The 7,788-nt window shown below is 36.8% G+C and overlaps 1 pseudogene; it reads left to right on the forward strand.

The window, feature by feature from the left end:
• The first annotated feature begins 6,379 nt into the window (after nucleotides 1-6,379).
• Nucleotides 6,380-7,111, forward strand: LOC149149613 (expansin-A15 pseudogene; annotated as a pseudogene).
• The last annotated feature ends 677 nt before the right edge of the window (nucleotides 7,112-7,788 follow it).

Below are 7,788 nucleotides of genomic sequence, written 5' to 3' on the forward strand. Positions count from 1 at the left end.
AATTTCTCCTCCAATTGGTTAGGGTACTGATGATACTCCCTCTATGCCTGTCGGTCTTTTGGAAGATGTTGGCGAAAGAATCCCACAATCTAGAAGTGAAGATACAATTATTGAGGAGGTGTTCCATGGTTTCTTCTTGGGCATCACAGAGCTAGCATCTAGAAGGCCCCAGAACACCCCTTTTCCTTATGTTATCCCAAGTCAGAATTTTCTTATGATAAACTAGCCACATGAAGAGTTTAATCTTCATCCAGCCTTGATGCCTCCACAGATTCTGCCAAATTCTATCCGGAGCCAGAGAATCCATCTCAAGGAGTATGTGTTTTGCCTCCTTAAGATTAAAGGTTCCCTCATTATTGTTGCCCCACCTTAACTGGTCATGCCCCCCTGTCACTAGAATCTTCCTTTGTTCCAACATCTGCATAAGAGCCTCTGCTTTGGCTTTCAAGGGGCTATCTTCCCTGTAAACCATGTTCCTCCAATTTCTCCATTTGCCTGCATTATTGGTTTGGTTCCAAAAATCTTTGACCTTTGATAACCCTATGATGTTTGTCTCTCTCTTGAGGTCCACAAATTCCTCTTTTAGCAGTGTTGGTTCTTGTTGCCATTTATCTTCCCAAAAAAGTGCCAGATCCCCCTCTATGATTTCCCAAAAGCAATTATTTAGTACTCAGCCTATATTCTCCCATGCCTTATTCCAGATTTATGAGCCTTTTATATTTCCAGACATCCTTATATGATCGTTAATTTGCCAAGTGCTGGCATAATTTTCTATCCAGAAACTAGCCCATTGAGCCTTTGGTTCTTTGACCCATCTCCACCAAAATTTAGCCCCTAAAGCCCTACTTATAACCTATGGATCATCCAAACCTAGACCTCCTTGGTTTTTGAGTTTACAAAACTTTTCCCAAGCTACCAAGGCCCATTTCCTTTTTTTCTCCCCCTTACCCCAAAGGAAGTCTCTTTGAATGGTTCTGAATTTTTGTAAGACTCCTTTTAGTGCTGGGAGTGCTGATAGCATGAGAACTGGGATAGATTGGAGAAAAACCTTTGTAAGCACCAACCTTCCAGTCAAGTTTAAAGATCTAATGGTCCAACTCCTGATTTTGTCCTGCATCTTATTAATCACCGGGTCCCATATGCTCTTATGTAGAGGTTTAGTAGTTAGATGGACTCCCAAATATCTTGAAGGAAGAGAATCCTTTTGAAAGCCTAGAATTTTGGAGATATTCCTTTGAATAGCAATATCGGTATTAAAGAAAAAGATCTTAGATTTGGAAGATTTGCCTCCATACCTGTGGCCATGGAAAAGTCACTTAGAAGTTGTTTGTATTCCAAAGCTTCTTTGACTGTAGGGACTCCCTGCAGCATGGTATCATCCACAAATTGTTGATGAGTCAAGGTTTGTCCATTCTCAGAAAGTTGAAGACCCTTGGTTTTGCCTTCTTCTTTTGCCTGCTTGATCGATCTACCAAGTCCTTCCATCATAAGTATAAAGAGAAAGGGAGAGAGCGGATCTACCTGCTTGAGGCCTCTTGAGGGAATAAAAATCTCGGAGGGAGAACCATTTACCAAAATTGAAAAGCTAGAAGAAGTTACCAGAGCCATGACCCATCTAACCCAATTATGATCAAACCCAAAAGCAATAAGAACCCTTCTTATACAGGTCTAGTTCAACTTATCAAAGGCTTTGGCTAGGTCCAGCTACATGATCATTCCAGCCTTCCTGTTGCTAGTCAGTGAGTGCACCACCTCCTGTGCTTGAATGATGTTGTTGAGAATTTGTCTGCCTTCCACATAACCAGATTGTTCCCCTGACACAAGAGTGGGGAGAAGAGGTTTGAGTCTATTGGTCACAACCTTGGATATAATCTTGTAAACCACATTACACAATGCTATGGGTCTAAACTTATCAAGAGTTAGGGCATTGTCCTATTTAGGGATCAGAGAAATGAAGGAGGTGTTGAGTGCCTTTAGAATAGTTCTATTCCTCCTGGAATCTTCTACTACATTCAGAATATCCTGTTTAACAATATTCCAGCAAGCTTTAAAGAAATCCACATTAAAACCATCAGGGCTCGGCGCTTTACCATTCTGCATTTCCTTGAGGACTTCACTGATTTCCTCTTCAGTTACTGGCCTATTGAGGTTGAAATTATCCTCTCTGGACACTAGTCTTGGTATATGTCTTGTTAGATCCTTAATGAAAGGCTCTCTGTTTGAAATGGTTTCCTTTACAATCCCGCGAAAGTGCTGAACTAACACAACTTCTATTTCTTCGTGGGTGCTGAGCAGTTTCCCTCCCTCATCTTTGATCGAAGAAATTCTATTATGAGCTATGTTTGCCAAGGTTGATCTGTGGAAAAAATTTGGTGTTTCGTTCTCCTTATTTTAGCCATTGCACTCTAGATTTTTGTTTCCAAAAGATTTCTTCTTGTTTACATAAGTTCTCCCATTCTTGCTGAAGTTTGGTGGCTCTATCATTGCTGAATTTATCAAAGCCATCTTTGATAAGGGATTGGCTGAGTATCTGCAATTTTTTTTCTACATTTTTTTTCCTTCAAAAATATTACCAAATTCCTTCTTGTTCCAATCTTTTAACCTGAGCTTGATATGTTTTAGTCTTTTGTGAAGAAGAAACATACTTGTGCCCTGAATATGCAAATATTCAAACCACCAACTTGAAATGTTGCTGGTAAAATAGGAATGGGAGAGCCATATATTCTCAAATCTAAAAGGTCTATTCCTGGGAGTACCAATGCCCCTGATCTCCAGTTGAATAGGCCAGTGATCGGATCCTCCATAGGGGATAATCCTTGCTTCCATACCTTTATCATTGAGTATAAGGTCCTCTGAGATGATAAATATGTCTAACTTTGAGGCAAAAAGAGAATCTCCTCCTCTTCTATTGTTCCAAGTAAAGAGACCATTGCTCGAATCAATGTCAACCAGCTTCATAGTTTCCATAAAAGATTGAAAAGCTAAGGAATCTTTGTTTAGAGTTCTGGTTCCCCCTTTTTTCTCCGATAGTGATTTGATCATGTTGAAATATCCACCCATAATCCATGGTGTCTCTACATCTCTCTCTCTAAGATCCATAAGAGAATCTAGAAACCTGAATTTGTCATCCATTCTTTGAGGGCCATAAACATTCATGACCAGAATGGTCTCCCTTTCCCCCATAGGTTGAATGACCTCTGATAAATAATTTCTATAAGCCTCAACATCTATTATGCCAATATTTAGGGGATTCCAAAGAGTAAGAATGCCACCTGCTGTATTTTCTGCCTTGACTTCTAGAAACTCAAATCAATTGAGCCATTTGCTATAAAGTTCTTTTATTTTCTGAATGGAACATTTAGTTTCCTGGATAAAAATAATATCTGGAGCTTCTTGTTTCATTCTTTTACTAAGTAATCTTTGCTTCCTTTTACTACCTAGACCCCTAATGTTCCAAGAAGTAAACTTCATCATTAAAGATTTGTGAAAGATTAACTGGTCAGCTCTTTCATCTTACCTAAATCTATCATTAGCTTTCCACATTCCATCAACAGCTCATTCTGCTTTTTTCTGCCTCTTTTCTTTCCTGGGCATCTAGGTGCTAATCCTGATGTGTTTTTTTTATAGATTTCACACCCTCGTTACCCTGTTTTTCCTTGTTACCTTGCCTGTCCACTCATTTAGCCTGGGTTTTCCATAAGTACAACTGTTGTACTCTAGAGAACTCTTCTTGAGGTAACGAGTCTAACCCTCCCATGGTTCCCTATTTCAAGAACCCTTCCAGATCTAGGTGCTCTCTATCCAGAATCTCTTGAAGTTCGTGGTCCTCCATTTCCATCTCGCTCTGGGTCATTTCCTGGTCCATATCCAGTTCTACATCGCTCATCATAGTCTCTTTCTGTTTATTATTATTCTTAGTTTGGTCTTTGTCCTCCTCTATCTCCTTCTCCTCTGGACTTCCCTCCATACCCTGATCTCCTTTTGTCATCTCTTCTTCTTCCTCGAGGACTTGGAACTTGTTCATCTTAACTTGAGGCCCTTCTGCTTGATATTGCTTAGGTCCCCTTTTGACCCCTTTTCCTCTATGGATCACTTTTTGAAAGCTTTCCATATCTTTCATTGTGGCAGCTTTTCTCTTATTCTCTAATTTACTGAGAGGGCAGTCCCTAAAAAGGTGTCCATGCTTATGACATTTTCGACATCTAAAGGGAATATGTTCATAGTCTACTATTTGCACCCATTCTTCATCAAAAACCTCCAAGATCACCTCATCTAGTAGAGCTCCGGAGAGATCCATTTCCACATAGATTCATGCAAAGGAAGTGTATTTTCCTCTTCTAGTGGCTTCAAAAGCTTTGAAAAAGTGCCCTAATTTATTACCTATGGAAGGGAGTAAAGTCTTACCCAAACCGGAACTAATGTGAAAGTCTCTTGCTCCGGGACAAAGTTCATTATCCACGGCCTCATATAGAGGCTAGCAGCAGCATAGAAGTAGGGCCCTCCTTCAAACACTCTATCTTTATCCTCAATATTTGTGAAGACCATAATAAAGAATCCTTTTGACCCCAAATGTAGGTCGATGCTCCCTTTTGGTTTCTAATGGTATTTAATCCATGTCTGTAAAGGTTTTTCAGTGGGCCATACTCCCATGAATTTACAAATGATGGCATAAGTCCTCATGTGGTCCCTGTGTGCCTGCAAAGCAGGATCATTCAGAAATACTCTGGGTGTAACTTCAGCTTTGGGTTTACAAGGTCCCTTCTGTGCCTTGGTTTTTGCTCCCTTTTCCTTGTCGTTTTCCTCCTTATCTTTCATGCATTTATTCTCCTGATCTTTGACTCCCTCTTGCTCTTCTTCCTTGTTCTCTGTCCCTTCTTCAGCAAGACCTCTGACCTCTTCTATTGGCTTCTTGCCTCAACTGGAAACAGTCTGCTTGTAGGAGGGATTGGAGCTCCCTCCTCCACGTCCTTCCATGGAGTTCAATACCTGTTACAGACTTTCATCCCTCGCTATTCATCACCGCCCTTCTCCCATTTTCAAATGGGATATGAAATTTCAATAATCATATTAAACTTGTATTTTCATTAAATAATGTTGTTATAATATTAAATTGTTACTCTTTAAGTTTGAATTAAACCATATCATTTTAAGTGTTATTTAAAATTTATTATAAAAAAAATATTGTCACATTAACCTATTATATATATATATATATATATAAACTAATTTAAATTTATTTAAAATTTGAATTAATAATATTTGATATATATATTTTAATAATTTTATTATACATGAAAAATATTACATTTAAATTTTACATACAAATATATATTAGTTAGCTGTAAAGGCATGTTTATTTTAGAAAATTTAAATATAAATATATATTAATTACGTGGAAAGACCGGTTTATTTTAAATTGAACCTTCTATGTCAATGATTATAATTGGAAAAAACTTTGTACATTAATGTTTTTTTCACACCTAAATTTGACAAATTGAACTTTCTGTATTAGGTGACCATGATAGGAAAAAATTATTTACATAAAAAAAATTAATAATTAAAAATATTTTGATAAAGGATTTATTTTCTCAACTAAATAAACCTATGAAATAATTATATTTAAAACAATATTTACCATTAATATTTGAAAATTGGCCATTCTGTGAATAGCATTTATTGTTCATTAAAAGAAAGAAGAAAGATGCATGTTTAGTGGCTTTGAACTGGTCAAACTTGACTTTTGAATAACAAATTCATAAAAGTGCATAAATTTTTGTTGTAGCATTCCCACCGAGACCATGGAAACTGGGGCCAGCTAGTTGATGACGATTAAGTTGGTATATTTACGAGGAGTTGTTTATAATACGATTTTTTGGAAATTCCGGTGATGGAATCGCGGAAGAAATTGAGGTTAAATCTTGATTTGTTGCAGTTAAAATGGTTTTTTAACTGCATATTTGGATTCAACACCCTCAAAAACCCCTGCGACACTTTTATTGTGCAGAAACTAACTATCAAACTTGCGATTCCAATAAATTCCTGCCAGATTTCGACCGGAAAAACCCGCCCAAAAAGCTTTCAAAAAGTCGTTATAGAGATGCTATTTACGAGGCCGACGTTACACCTTGAACGAGAAGGGTAGTATTCTACCACAAATCTAACTATATATAAAACCTAGTTATGGTAAGGGGAAGAACAGGCCAATCTAAAGCTCAACAAAGTCAGCATATTAGCTTTAAATCAAGTCAGCATATTAGCTTTAGATTTAGATTGAGTCACAATCAAAACAGACGTACACAGGATGACAAAGAATCATATGATCAGTTTGATCATCCATTGGTAATAATGTGGTACTGTTCAGAACAATTTAAATTGGTAAATGCCGGCAACGGAAATGGATGGAGGGCCTTATGGAACGTCAACCGATATGGGTAAACTATTTCTTTTAATGAAGTTTGTAAAGATTTTTCCATTACAGATACTTCGATCAAATTTGCATATTCACGTGGGCTGGTTTTTTGCATCTAGTGGGTGGACAATCTACATTATCGCTGGTTTGGACTGTTGTTATGGTAGATTTAACTGATTCATGGAACATAATCCGTTTCTTAATCATTTGATTGCTGACTTTTATGGCGTGGCATCGCATGGTATGGCAGGAGGAGCTTGTGGGTACGACAATATGTACGCAGGTGGGTATGGCATAAGCAACACAGCACTGAGTGGTGCCCTTTCAGAGCAGGGGAGGCCTATGGGTCTTGCTATCACTTGGTGTGCAATGCGAAATCTGATCCAGCTTGGTGTCTTCCAGGTGGAAGGAGAATTACAGTCACTGCTACGAGCTGGATGGTGCAACCCTCCTAGGCATCACTTTGACCTGTCGATGCCTGCATACCTCACCATTGCGCACTACAAAGCGGGAATTGTTCCTGTATTTTACAAAAGAGTGTCATGCCTGAGGAATGGAGGAGTGAGGTTTACAATGAAAGGGAATTCCTACTTCAATTTGGTGGTCATCACAAACGTTGGTGGGAGCGGCCACGTGAGAAGCGTGTTGGTGAAATCAGCTGAAAAGGATATTTTAACATTTATAAGATTAAAAATTTTATGATACCATTGGACATTTATTATTATTTTTTCATAGATTTATTAATTATACATTGAGTTTCCCTTTATCAATGTCTATTAAGACCCCATTTCTTAATCCTTATAATGAATATAATACTTACCTTATGACATAGTTGACTTTAATATATTTTTGAATAAATAAATATTGAATAAATATCGATTATTAATGGTAACTTGACCTTAAGTTTAAAGGATAAATTGTAGACCAATAAGGTTAGTTTCAACCTTGTAGGTAACAATTTATTTACCTAAGGTCTTAGTTACCTCTATTATTGAACTAACATTGATTATTTGACCATTAAGTCTAAAGGATAAAAAAATTTGATTTACCAATATTATTGATACTATTATGAATTAACATTGGCATTTCCTAGGATAACAAGACTGTAGGAATAATAATGGTTTAACAATTTGTTTGGGATTAAAAATCATTAAGTAGTTATAAAAGATTCGATAAACATATATTACTTTATATAACTTATTTTAATGACCATTATATTTAAATAATGAATATGATATATTTTAAAGAAATAAATAATGGAAATCTAACTTACCATTGGACCATTAATTTATTACATAATTACCTAATGTAACTTAATTATAAAAAGAGTAGTGATTTATTACCATTCACGTATATTTAAATAATAATAGAATAATAAT

The sequence above is a fragment of the Pinus tabuliformis genome, chromosome 9, assembly GCF_031772625.1.
Source record: "Pinus tabuliformis cultivar Carrire ecotype Pingquan chromosome 9, CPIR1, whole genome shotgun sequence".
NCBI classification, from domain to species: Eukaryota; Viridiplantae; Streptophyta; class Pinopsida; order Pinales; family Pinaceae; genus Pinus; species Pinus tabuliformis.